Consider the following 14,052-nt stretch of genomic DNA (forward strand, 5'->3'; position numbering starts at 1 on the left):
CGGTCCTTGTGGTGCATGAGATTCGAAAGCAAGCACCAATATTTTAAGATTGTTGCTGAAAACTGTAAAAATTTTATTAATATATCCATGACTTTAAGTCAGAGACATCAGTTCCAACAATGTTTAGAATTTCACTCACGTAATATGTTAGGTGATTATGAAAAAGTGCCAGGCACAAGTTCAAAGATTTCGTTTTCATCCTTGCCTCCTGCTCTTCAAAGCACCATTCTTGACCATGATGGACTGCAGTCCATTAATGTGTCCAAAAAAATGTTTCAACGGGTCACTGAAGCAACAGTTAACGGTGTGAAATATGCTGTTAGAGACGTGTTTGTTCTTGATTTTGTACATTCAGAAAATATACCAATGTTTTTTCAGATTAAGTTTATTTTGAATATGGACACCCAGTGGTTATTATGTGGAAGAATTGTACTTCCTATCTGTTTTGACAAGCATTTTCACGCGTATAAGGTTAAGTTTGATGACTGGTTGTGTATTATGCCTGGACAAGAGAGTCATTTTCAAGCACTTGATGTGTATGTGGTTGAAGGAAGATTGTTTGTGGCAATGAGACATTTGTGACATTTTTAACATGAAATACAGGTCAAAGGTTTGGACGCACCTTCTTATTCAATGCATTCTCTATATTTTCATGGCTATTTACAGTACATTGTAGATTCTTGCGGAGGGCATCAAAACTGTGCCTGAACACATACAGAATTATGTACTTAAAAGTGCAGTGTAATATTTTCTGTAGTTTATTTACAGAATTCATGCTGCCTGCCCATTCGCAAATGTTACCCTTTTCACGAATACTTGCCACCACCATCACATTCTAAGTATTAAATATGAATGGGGAAAATGCACTTTTCACACATGCTTTTAGATGCAAAACTTGCTGTACTTTGGTCATACTAGTAAATATTAGTTTATTGATCAGTAAATATTCATGAAAAGATCAAATTTGGGAATAGGCAGCACAGCAATGACAAGCATAGTTACAATATCTACTCTGGCCACCATCCTACACAATTCACCTTTTAACACCTTTGAACTTCAGACTCTCACAAGTACCATCTTGAGTCGATAAAGGAAAACCCATGGGACGCAAAGAAGTTGTCCGTTAGACTTTCTAGATTACTTTGATGTCACAACATGTTAACCACCTGACATCATGCACGATGTGCTAGAGGGTGTTATACTATTAGTATTACGTCTTGTCATTTGCCAGGCTCATCAAGCAAAACACGATACCATATACATGAGTTTACTGCACTGTGTAGGATTGTGGCCAGAGTAGGTATTGCAACTATGCTGCTCATTGAAACTGTGTGGCCTATGGCCAAATTTGATCTTTTCATGAATATTACTAAGTAATAAACTAATACTTACTAGTTACAGTAAGTTTTGCAGCTTAAAATGTCTATTTCTGGACATTTAAAACGACGGATATGGAGAAGATCCCACTTTTCATGTACGAAAAGTGCAATTTTCCCAGTCATTATGAATACATTATGAATTTGATGGTGATGGTAAGTATTCATTAAAAAGGTGACATTTGTGAATGGACAGCATGAATTCTGGATTCATGAATTTAATGATGCCCTGAAACACTGCATGGCCACGTCATCAAGTAAAAATGATCATTTTAGTGAAAACGGCTTAACTCTTCAAACTTCAGATGCTCACAAGTACCATCTTGAGTCTATAAAGGAAAACCCAAGTAACAGTGCACTGTATGGAGTGCAAAGAAGTTGTCCGTTTGACTCCCTAGATTACTTTGACGTCACAACTTGTTTACCACCTGACATCATGCACGATGTGCGAGAGGGTGCTATACCATTAGTATTACGTCTTGTCATTTGCCAGGCTCATCAAGCAAAACACGTTACCATACATGAGTTAAATGATGCACTGAAACACATGTCAATAGGCCAAAATTATTGTTTGAACAGACCAGTAGCAGTTTCAGACAGGATGCTTGGTTATTCTGGTCTATCAGCGTAGCGCATGTTGATGTGGCAATATTAGTCCACTCCAAAGGCACTCCAAATCTGACAGAGGTTCTGATTGTAATTTTACATAGGCTTAGCTAGGCCTACATCAGAACTTCTTGTGCCTAATCACACACACACAGGATGGGCCTATGGGCCAAATTAATTTCAGAAGGGCACAATTTATTCATGATAAAATGAGAATGGAAACATATGGAGTTCTTCTCCTCCTTTGAAATGAGAATCGTTTCTATACCACACTGTAATAAGCTTGATTTAAATAGAGACTTAGCTTATCTTGCTAACTAACGTTGGTAACTAACGTTAACGTCCGTCCACTGTAGCCTTCTGGCCTCAGTGGGTAAGTAATTCAACGTATAAAAGATGTGACATGAGCTGAAAGAACAAATCACTTTAATAAATGCAAGTTGTAAAATAACACATTTTCAACAGGCTAAAAGTTGGTTAGCAACTAACATTACCAATGCACGTCTTCTGCTGCAAACCACATGACTGTATAAATTGCTGCAAACCCATGGACTGTATCTGATGAATCAACTGAATACGGTGTGGACTAGAAGCTGTTGCTTCTAGCGCAGGGCTTTTCAAAGTGTGGGGCGCGTCTCCCCTAGGGGGCGCCAGAGTTCTTCAGGGGGGGTGCAACGTGAGGAAAAATAAACCAGAATAAGTTCCCAGATAGCAGAGGGACGTTGAAACGGCGCCGATTCTTGGTCAGAATGGTCAGTTTCCGTCGTAAGTCAGAAAATCAACGCTGAAACGGCGCCGTGAAACGTCGATTTCTCTGTCGTCGGAGAAGGTCGATTTATCACTGTTGAATCACCGTGGGTAAAGGTTGATCTGTCGACTGTCAGAGAAGGTCGAATATACGATGTTGAACCATCGTCACTTTTGCCGGCCAGTTTTCAACATTGGTAGGATGAGCACTGACCCGTAGCCAGGGGGGATCGGAGGGTTCATTCGATCCCCCCCCGGACACACACGCCCCTCAAGATTACTCAAGATTTATTCATTTGTTCATGTCCGATGAATATACATTGATTCACATTTAAATTTACAATATCAAATCCAGACTAATCAAAAAAGAAAAGTAGACTAAGTGAGGACGAGTTAGAAAAACGGGTTCATTTCTCCTATGTTTATGTTTACACGTTTTGTTCAGACTGCTTTACACCCCAATCCAGTGGGTGGCGGTAATGCCCCATTAGACCCCTTTCACTGACGTCACCCGAAACCGGAAGTAAACAAACCCTGCGCCACATTGGAAGACCAACAAACTCGTGATTAGGGGGAAATAACGGCAGCGCGCGGTATGTGAACCCATGAGGCACTTGGTTCATCAAAAACCTACAATGGTAAACTTTTGTGCTGTATTAGGGTTCTAACAAAGCTGATGGGAAAGGTGAAAAGAAGTCTTTCTACAGAATACCAGTTGTGATTGAGACAACAAGCAAACCAAGGAGCTTTCTGCCGGGAGACAGAGAGAGGATTTAGCTGCTTTATGCAGAGTGGATCTGAATACTTCAAGTCTATTTTGTTACTGGTAAGTCACTAGGCTAAAGTGTTGTAGAACATTTTTTTTAAATGTTTACTGAATAAAAACATCCTTAATTTTATCAAATATTCTCTACTCTATATTTCATTTCTTTCTTTTGTTTTAATTTTCCTCCCTCCATCCCTCTTTGGATTTTAAATATAGTTTTTCCCCATGTCCAAATAATGAGGTAGGGTGGCATTTAGAAACCCATAGCCTACTGCTGACTTTCTTTATCAATGCTGCATCAAATTAATTTTGGTTATGTTTTTCTGTTTCCATGTACAGGTGTCTGCGCCGCAGGAGGGATAGGCCACAATTATAAATTATAAATAAATCATAAAATGTTTCTAAGAACTTGTTCAAGTGTGTTCTGTTCCTTATAAATGTTAAAAGTTATGCCTCATTAGATAGCTTGACAAACATTAGGAGAGGTGCATTGTTGCATGCATTTTTATATCCTGTTGTACATAAAACAGGACGTAGCCTACGCACATTGATATAAATTAAGTTTCACTTTCATGGTTGAAGTATGCATGTGTGTTCATCTTAGGCAAGAGCCCCGATGCTTTATTGTTAGCTAGTTTAATTTAGCCTGTTTTGTTTAATTTGTAGCCTTCCTGTTGTACATAAAACAGGAAGTAAAGTTGGATCAATCATCGCCGAAAATTGAACTATAAATCGACCGAAATCCGTAGTTGAATAAAGGGTGAAAGGGGGTCTATTCTCTGTCGGCCACCATCCACTTTTCAACGTCGTTTCAACGCAAACTCGTATGAGCAAAGCGGTGTTGAATCAACGCCGGTGATCCACGATGATTCGACGGCGTATGGTCGAAGAACATGCCGATGATTCCCCGTCGAATCAACGCCCTTTTGCTATCTGGGTTACTATTGCGGACATTTAGCGAACTTCAGCTAGCCTTTGCCAGAGACAAAATGGATCGATTTTTAGTACCTAAAGCTACAGTGAGTGAGGAGACAGAGTCTGAGCCAAGCAAAAAAAGAAGGAAGTATGACCACGATTATTTAAAGTTTGGATTTTCATGGACTGGATCTGAAGATGCTCTACTGCCACAGTGTGTTGTCTGCCAAGAGGTGCTAGCTAACGATGCTATGAGATGTTTAAAATGTGTAAAACAAGATGTTTTAAAAAGAAAAGCACAGATGTTTAAAATGTGTAAAAAAAAAAAAAAAAGGTTTTCAAAAAGCACAGATGTTTAAAATGTGTAAAAAAAGATGTTTTAATAAAGCTCATATGTTTTAAATGTGTAAAAAAGATGTTTTCAAAAAGCACAGATGTTTAAAATGTGTAAAAGAAAAAAATAATGTGTACAACAACCATTTTTTTTAAATACGAATGGAACATTAAGTATAGCAACAACAAAAATTGTGTGTGTGGGGGGCGCTGTTGTTTATTTGCTCTCTGCGCGGGGGGGGGGGGGGCTGACTCTCCCACACTTTGAGAACCCCTGCTCTAGTGGGTTCTAGCGCTGCGGTGACTAAAAATGGTACAGTCCACAATAGGGGTGTCTGTCTGAAATCGATTTACATTAAAATGTTCCTACAATAAGAATGCCGAATGGGAGTTGGTTTGAATTATATATTCCTTTTCACAATATCAGAAAAAATATCGGACCCCCCAAAAACTTATATTTTTGTCTCTTTGGGGGGTATCCCCCAGTACCCCCCGTAATTCGAACTATGGGCAGGTGTACCTGAAGAGGCTTCCACACAGTTAGGCTACGTGACGGGTTACCTCTGAACAGACAAGAAGTTCAACATCTTAGCATTGAGTTGAGGCGGAGAAAGACGTATAGATTTATTTCTAAGTGGAGGCTTGTGTACAGCCGCATTGGTATGTGGTGAAGACGGTGTGATATTTGTGCTGCCTATAGACCTGAGTGCACTGGCGCTGCCGCCATCTCGTGTATGTAGAACTAGATTAGCAGCTAGCAGGATGACTCGGCAACTTCTGCAAAGCATGGTGCGCATTGTTTAACCATTTCGCGCCCTTTCCTCAGCCGAAGCCCTTAGAGGAGGGTGCGCGCCTCGTGGCTCACCAGAACATTAGTCTGCTTCAGTGTTGGTTTCTGAACAAGGGATGTTTTTCAGATGCCTCTTCTGTACTTATTTTCTGAATGTTAAGTGAATGGTTCTGCCTGTTGGATTGATATTATGCATGCCTGCATGATTCCAGGCTTGCTTTGAGTTTAGAACTGGCCTAGCAGCTACCTGAGGCAAGGATTAGTTTTAAAACGTGTTGCATTTCATCAACTGAAATGCAGCCTGTATTTTTGTGGCACCTCTGTTACTGGAAATGCAATATCAGAGTTTAATTCGTGCCACATTGGCCACTGATGGTGTAGAAGGGCCAGCGCGGAGAATTCCTAAGCGACGTGGAGTCTTGCCACCCAGCCCAGGGCAGAGCTCTGACACTCCCCTGGAGTCTCTTTGATAGCGAGTCCCAAAAGCCTGCGATTCCGAAGTTTATACCAAGCGATTAAGAGCGTGCACGCAAAACATAAACGTCGACATGGCATTGTACTTCTAATTGCGCATCTTGAGACTGCACGCATGCGATTGAGTGAACCAGAAAGGAGGGAGGAATTGTGCCTGCTTGTTTGTTCGTATAGCGCGTCTTATTGGAGGTGCACTGAATTAAACTTACTTATTTTATGTCATTATAACTATGGTCATTGTTCTGTGTCTAGGGTGCATCTGATGGATGACTTACATAAAAAAAATATGTACATTGAGAATTATTAAATGCAATATTGAGTATTTTAAAGCTAAACTATGGTCTTTTTCCGCTTCAGAATATGAAGTAGATGGTGAGACGGTGCATGGGCTGACTGACTACATGATTTCTCAATTATTTGGTTCATTCAAGAAGCAAGTGAAATTCATTAATGCCATCCAGCAGCTAAAGGACACTTGCATCAACGTTCCAGCTCCAGTTACACCGTCTGAGTCAAGGTGGGTTTTGAACTTTATCTATATTCTTAGGTTTTTAACGACATTTTTTTGCAGGCGTATTAATTTGTTAATTTGGTCCTCTATTGTAGGGTACATTTCTGTATGACTTGAGGCAGGCAAATGTAAATTTCTCTTTTCTTTGAATCATTCTCAGGGACAGGTGCAGACTTCAATCGAATGGCTTTGTTGTGTTATTTATTTATTTATTTATTTATTGTTCCTTGAATCTTTTCCTACAGCTCTGCTCAAAGTCCACAGGTGTCTACTGGTCCATGCTTCCCAAGTGTTTTTGTTCTGCCTAAGTTTCCAAAGAACATTCAGACTAGATTGGATAATAAAGAACCATGCAAAACCGGACTATTCCGAAGCAAAATCGTTGGGGTGCTTCAAGAATCCATGGCACAGTATACAATGTAGGTATTTTAAGTTCATGGTAAAGATGGCTCCAAATTTAAATTTTAATATTCTATTGTAAGATTTTCGTTGTGCTATGTGCAAACTTTGACAAACTGTTGTCAATACAAGGTTGTCTTAAAGTCAATATATTGATTTGTGTTATTTTGAAGTGTAATGCATGCAAGAAAAATCAACTGCACATGTAGAAATTATGCAAAATAATTCAGTACTAAGAAGAGTATATGTGTAGTATTAAAGTTCTATTGCAGAATTGGCTATGTGCATGTAGCAAACAAGTTTTGAAGTCACTTGTTTGTTTTATTCTCCCTCCAACTGGTAGGTGTCCCTCAAATGACGAGTATGTCAGAGTTTCAAAGGCGCTGGTGACTAAATATCCTTTTTTAAAGGATCTTGAGGGGAATGGCTATGTAAGTATTTACAATTTTATATATGTGCTGACATTTTTTCATCAAATAATCCAGTGCAAAAAGTAGCCTACGGTGATGTGGGTTTTGAATAGCATACTTTGCACGTGTCATGTAGAAAAGTTCAAAACGAAATATTTTAAATGGAAGATCTTCCATATGCTATGACTTGTCTTAATCAAATATTTCAGTGCTAAAGTAACTCATGGCAATGTATGTTTTGAATAGCACACATGGCACATGTCCTTAAAGCGCAAGTTCAAGACGGAGCGTGCACCCCTTGTCCAATCAGAAGAAGTAATGAATTTCAAAGCCAAATTCGGTCATCGCAAGGCGAGGTCAACCGAAGAAGCACCCCAGTCAAGTTGTGCACAGTGGTCAGACACCAAGATGAGGAGGGGAGTCGAGTGTGAAGCAGCAGCCCCGAGTCCAACGGCACAGCTGCCGAGCAAAACCGTCTCAACTTTGAGAAACAGGAGAAGCAAGCCAGTTCCTGTGAGAAGGGTAAACCTATCTAGAAAATAAGTTTCTCCAAGTATTCATGTTTTCCAGTAAATTGGGTAATTTCCTGAAATGATAAATGTGGGAAATTGGGTTGGATAGTATGTGATCACATCTATTGGCATCCTAAAATCACAATCCTCTACTTTGGTGTTTTTTTGTTTGTTTTTCTTGTATTTTAGAGGAAGTGATGTGAATGTGTAGATATGTACAAATTAAACAGCATTTAAATAAACAATATTTTAGTTTTATGGAACACACTTGGCTTTCACATTTTTCTTTTTTTCAGGCCACATGGAAATGTTGCACTTGTATCATAATGTGAAATGCCAGATGCTGAAAGCTTGGTCCATAATGCAAGTTTTGAGTCAGGTTTTTAAAAAAAAAACCTTGCGGAGTAATTTTTCATGGTAATTTGCCTCATAATAATAATAATAATAATAATAAAAAACTACCAGCATACGTAATCCGTTGGTCTACGGGTATACTGTCTGATCTAACTGTTAACCTCATGACACCTCAATTATTTGGAAACGTTCATTCTGAAACACAATTTGCATGAATAAAAGTAGTGCACACAGTTTGTTCAAGCACCACATTTAATGTTACACCAAAATGCTGCTCTGCAATTGATGCAACAAAAATTCAGTTTGTTGGCAGGGTTAGAGCTTAACACTAGCCCGTGGCTAGTGCAGATAGCCACGGGCTAGTGCAAAATCTCTGCTACTAGCCCGTGTTGGCTAGTGCAATAACTTGACATGGGTGTGGCCATCTTGAATCACGCAAAATCTGATACAAAATCTTTTAGCTCATTCTATTTATTGTACATGGCGTAATGCATTGTTGCTGAACATTACTGTCACAGTTCATTGACACAGGTTGTAACTGTGTACCATGATGAGTGCCTAATTTGCCAGACCTACCACAAGGTGGCACCACCATTCAGCACATTTAATATTCTGTAAGAGTAGGTGGCAGGGCAGTGGGGGCTGATGACAGCCATGTTTGAAAAGTTTTGAGATGTGAGTAAGAGGAGATTTGCACTGAATTTGCAAGACAGCATAGTTTTTAACTGGCCTATCCATATGGCCAGTGATTCTGAGTGAATGAAGCATAACCTTGTGAGTATGAAAATTCAAGATGACTCCAAATCAGTCAGTTTTTAGAATTGAAATACATGTCACATTGTGCTTGTATGGCAAGGCATTAATGCCATAACATACAATTTAAAGCAATGTATTGTTATCAGTAGTTTATCATTTTGTATTTTGAAGAGTGCATTCACAATGTTTGCTCACTTGTAATTTCATTAATTTGCAGGAATGGAACAGAATTTTTAAAAATTGTGGCTGTTAAATTTTAGTTATTTTATTTTATTACCTATAAATTGTCAGTATATTATGAGCATAGAGGTAAATATCAAAGTTGCTACATGTATGTGCACAATTAATGAATATTTTTTGGATGGAATGTTTACTTGTACAAGAATTAGTCATGTTCTTTTCTAGTCCAAGATAAGTTTATGATTTCAGTTCTAGTCCATTTCTATAAGAATTTGGTATGTTTTTTTTCCAGTCTAAGGCAACTGAATGATTTCAGTTCTAGTCCATTTTGCGAGATTACTACATGTACTAGTCTACTTAACTGTAAGCAATGGCTATCTCTTTTATACTTCAAAGTGACAATTATGGTTTGAAACACAAAGTCACATATGAGAACCATAATGGATTGAATAAAGTACTGGTTTTGTTACACTGAATTGGGAGCTTCTGTTGTTTCAACTTGTTCATTGTTTAGTATTTAAAATTCTTTCAATTGTCACAGGAATTGGGCTTAAAATAGCGGGCTAGTGCAACACTCTGCGGGCTAGTGCAATTTGCAAGCCACTAGCCCGGCTGGCTAGTGCAGAAAAACCTTAAGATCTAACCCTGGTTGGCATGTTAAAACAGAAGTCATCAGAGTTTTGAGTGTTCTTAATAATAGAGGGGAGAAAACAACTAAGACTCAGACTATGTTGAACCATGCATAGAATATTATACAGATGAACGTAGGAATGTTCTAGGTATTTTCATGTGAAGGGTGACAGTTATTTGAAGGTCTACTTGTGCATCTGAAACAATTAGAGATTGTGAAATATTTTTCATAATTAAAAAAGTGAACTTTCATATTCTGTCACGTGAAATATTTGAAGCTGCTTTTTTAATTTTGATTTTCATGAGCTATAAGCCATAATCATCAGAAATCCAGTATCTCAAATGATTGCTCTTAAATATTCAAATTAAAAAAAGGATTTGCAATACAGAAATGTCCAACTTCTGAAAAGTATGTTCATTTCTACTCTCAATACTTGGTTGGGGCTCCTTTACCACGAATTACTGCATCAGTGCAGCATGGCATGGAGGCGATCAGCTGTGGCACTGCTGAGGTCTTATTGAAGCCCAGGTTGCTTTGATGGCAGCCTTCAGCTCATCTGTATTTTTGAGTCAGGTGTTTACCTTCCTCTCGACAATACCCCATCGAGTCTGTCTGGGGTTCAGATCAGGCAACTTGGCTGGCCAATCAAGCACAGTAATGTGGTCGGCCAACCTTTTTTGGTAGTAGTTTTGGCAATTGGGAAATCTGCACCTCCATAAAGCTTGTCAGTAGATGGAAGCATGAAGTGCTCTAAAATCTCCTGGTAGACCACTGTGTTGATTCAGGGCTTGATAAAACACAGTGGACCAACACAGCAAATGGCATGGCATCCCAAATCATCAGCCTGTGGAAACTTCACACTGTACTTCAAACACCTTAGATTCTGTTCCTCTCCAGCCTCTAGGACCTTAATTTCCTTTTATCTGAAAAGAGGACTTTGGACCACTGAGCAACAGTCCAGTTCTTTCTCTCCTTAGCCCAGGTAAGACACTTCTGACATTGTGTCTGGTTCAGGAGTGGCTTGGTATTAGGAATGCGACAGTTGTCGTGCCTTTCCTGAAGACATCTATGCATGGTGGCTCTTGATACACTGATACCAGCCTCAGTCCACTCCTGACGAAGCTCTCCCAAGTTCTTGAATCCTTTTTTTCTTGATAATCCTCTCAAGGCTGTGGCCATCCCTGTTGCTTGTGCACCTTTTCCAGCCAGCCTTTTCAGCAATGGCCTGTGGTTTACCCTGTTGATGGATGATTGTCTTCTGGACAACTGTCAAGTCAGCAGTCTTCCCCCATGATTGTGGTTGCATGTACTGAGCTAGGCAGAGATACAATATTTATACTGTTTACTTGAAATTTTAATATTCATATATTTCAAGATGTTTAATTTTTTTTTTTGCATCGTAGGACATCAAAATTAAAAGTTGACCTGTAAGTTTAAAATGTAGTAAATTCTTTCTTGGGTAACCGATGGAAAATATTTTACTCTCCCCCCAATGATATAAATGTTTTGAGATGCACTCAGACCTGTTAAGGCAACTCAGACCTGTTTACTCCTACGATTTGTACGTAGTTCCTATGATTTTTCAAAACAAAATACGGACTACGAATTCTTGTCCAAAAACTACGATTTATGGCCGAAATGTTGCCAAATGTTTCATGACTTACTTTATAATCATATTTATTGTGGGAATCGAACATCGATCGTATAGTCATGGGCGTGGCCATGTTTAATCACGTTTAAGCCATGTTTACCGTATGTTGCATTGTGGGAAGGTTCCATTGTTTCAACTTTGGTTTCTGAGCACACAATCATGGCGGCCGCGAAGCGAAAGGCCGATGGCATTATGATAGTCCTCCTGCAAAGAAATACCAGAAGTCGTTGCAAAAATATAAAGACTCCTATCATGATCTGTGGCCATGCCTTACATCATCTAAGAAAGGGAACATGTACGTTCACTGCAACATTTGTAATGTAGATTTTTCTTGTGCGCACACGGGTCAGAATGACTGCAAGAGACACGTCAGTACAAAGCAACATACAGATTTCGAAAAGTTGAAGGAAAAAAAAACAGATCGATGGCGACGTTTTGCGGGAAGGACAGTGCCGTTTCTGGTGAAAATTCAAGAATTCGTTCGGTGACCAACGCTGAAGCAATCATGTGTGAACTTATTGCTGAACTGAATCTCCCTATCGCTACGGCGGACACCTTGGTCCCAGCACTGAAGTTGATGTTTCCCGATTCGAAAATAGCCGAAGGTAAGTTTATTTTAATGCTGATATTGAAACAATAAGATTGATATCTACATGTTTTCGTGCGATTTGGTTGCCTTTTCTGTCAACAGTGATAAGGCCAAAAAAAAATAGTGTTTCCGGTAACATGAAATACTAAAATAAGGTCGGTAGGTAGGAACATTTTTTTTTCCTTAATTTTTTTTTTGTTCGAAAAAATTAACACAAGTAAACATCTTACAAAATAGTATTTTGGCACAGAATCCTTTATACCACACATCATAAGTGTTTTAAATCTTTAAACGAATAAAAAAAATATCGCGAGAGTTCGAGTTATGATCTACGGAAGCGATATTTCATGATATTTTCATGTAATAACGTGAAAATAAAGTCCTAGGCTAGGCTACTTCCATTAAAAGCAGACGGCCTAGCCTAGCCTACTGTAGAACTTGGGTCGAGCAAAAACACCGAGCAAAAACATGGCTGAATCCTGAATGACTCCTATTTGTATAAATAGGAGACTACATAGATGGCAAAATGTAGTGTTTTTCCCTGCCATGGAGTGCACTTGTATACTAAAGAGGAAGCAATTTGCATTACAGCCTTGAATGAGGATTCAAAATGGCGCCTCGGCTCAGTTTTCCCTTCCTCCTTCAGTATACAAGTGCGCTTCCATGTTTATGCAGGAGGGCTGATAGAAGTGGCGAAACATTTAAATGCATGTTCAGTAATTAACCAATGTCAAACTTTGTTAACTTGAAATTAAACTTTTTTGATGTTGACATTTTTTCTTGTTTTGTCAAGTTGCCAGGTATCAATGACTTGTGATTTGTTAGTAAAGAGTGTGAGATCAGTATAGCTGCCAATCAAGTATTAAGTAGCCTATTAGAGCATAGTATGGTCTCTGAAATATTTTTTTCTTATTGTAGCATCCTAAATAAGTATTACTGCTAGTCTTCTGGTTATTTCAGAGATACTGAAATAATGAAATGTATGAGGAGTCAACAAGTAGACCTTAGAGCAGGGGTGGGCAATTATTTTTTCCATGGGGCCACATGAGAAACAGAAAATTTTGTGGAGGGCCGGACCAAAAGGCTGAACTAAATTCTGCATAATATTAATTGTATTTCTTTATATAAAACAATAAATAACATTGTTTTTACAAGCTGCTAAGACTGGTAAGAGTATGGAAAAAAACGAGGTTGCCTTACAAAAAATTTCATTTATTCAATCAAATTTCCCAAAACAATGGTTAACAAAATGTGAACGTTTGTAACATATTTTTTTTCAGTCACATTCACCCCAAAACACAGTAAAGACATCACAATATTGTCTTTCTACTCCAAATATCAAACAAGATACATCATATTATAATAATGATGCCCACATTTGTAGTCTAATCACCTCATTTGGTGTTTTTCAGTTTTTTATTTGTTCAGTGAGAGAAATCTAGTCTCTGTTGGTCTTTAACAAGTGCATCAAAGTCAGATTAAGCCCATGTTTACATTAGACCATATCAGCGGATCATCAGATTAACGTTTTTAAAACGATTTGCGTGCACACAGCAATACCAATACACGGATACGCTCGGCTCCGCAGGCATCCTGCGCTCCAAATCACTCTGCCCTGAACAGCGAGTGCCCTCTGGAGGGTGCACACTCCGGCCTTGCGCAGCTCACAGAGCACGCGAGTGAAGTGAACAAGCTGTGTTTTCGGGACTGAGCCGCTGTGTGTGTGATCCCAGCGCATATCACTTACCACTTGCAAGTGGAAGGATGGCAAGTCTAAAGACAATCATAACTACACAATAGGCAGTATTTGCATCAGTATTTGCAGTATTTTCATACTTTTATACTCTTTAATGAAAGGTGATACAAGGCGGAAGTCCGCGCCGTTTTTCAGCAGTTGCGTCACATGACCAACGCCAGCGAATCAGGAAGGTGGATGTCACAGTGACGTTGTCCAATGAGACGCCAGCTAGAGCTCAGCACAGCGTATCCGCGTATTCTGAATGTTTACACAGCACCGGAGCTGACACGATCTGGATTGAATATGTGGACGCT

The 14,052-nt window shown here is 39.1% G+C and overlaps 1 long non-coding RNA gene across 1 annotated transcript; it reads left to right on the plus strand.

Annotated features, from left to right (window-relative positions):
* The first annotated feature begins 2,988 nt into the window (after window positions 1–2,988).
* Window positions 2,989–3,903, plus strand: LOC132891358 (uncharacterized). Its single transcript, XR_009655312.1, has 2 exons — window positions 2,989–3,555; window positions 3,835–3,903. It is a non-coding gene; the product is annotated as an uncharacterized LOC132891358 (long non-coding RNA).
* The last annotated feature ends 10,149 nt before the right edge of the window (window positions 3,904–14,052 follow it).

Source organism: Neoarius graeffei, chromosome 9, assembly GCF_027579695.1.
Source record: "Neoarius graeffei isolate fNeoGra1 chromosome 9, fNeoGra1.pri, whole genome shotgun sequence".
NCBI lineage: Eukaryota > Metazoa > Chordata > Actinopteri > Siluriformes > Ariidae > Neoarius > Neoarius graeffei.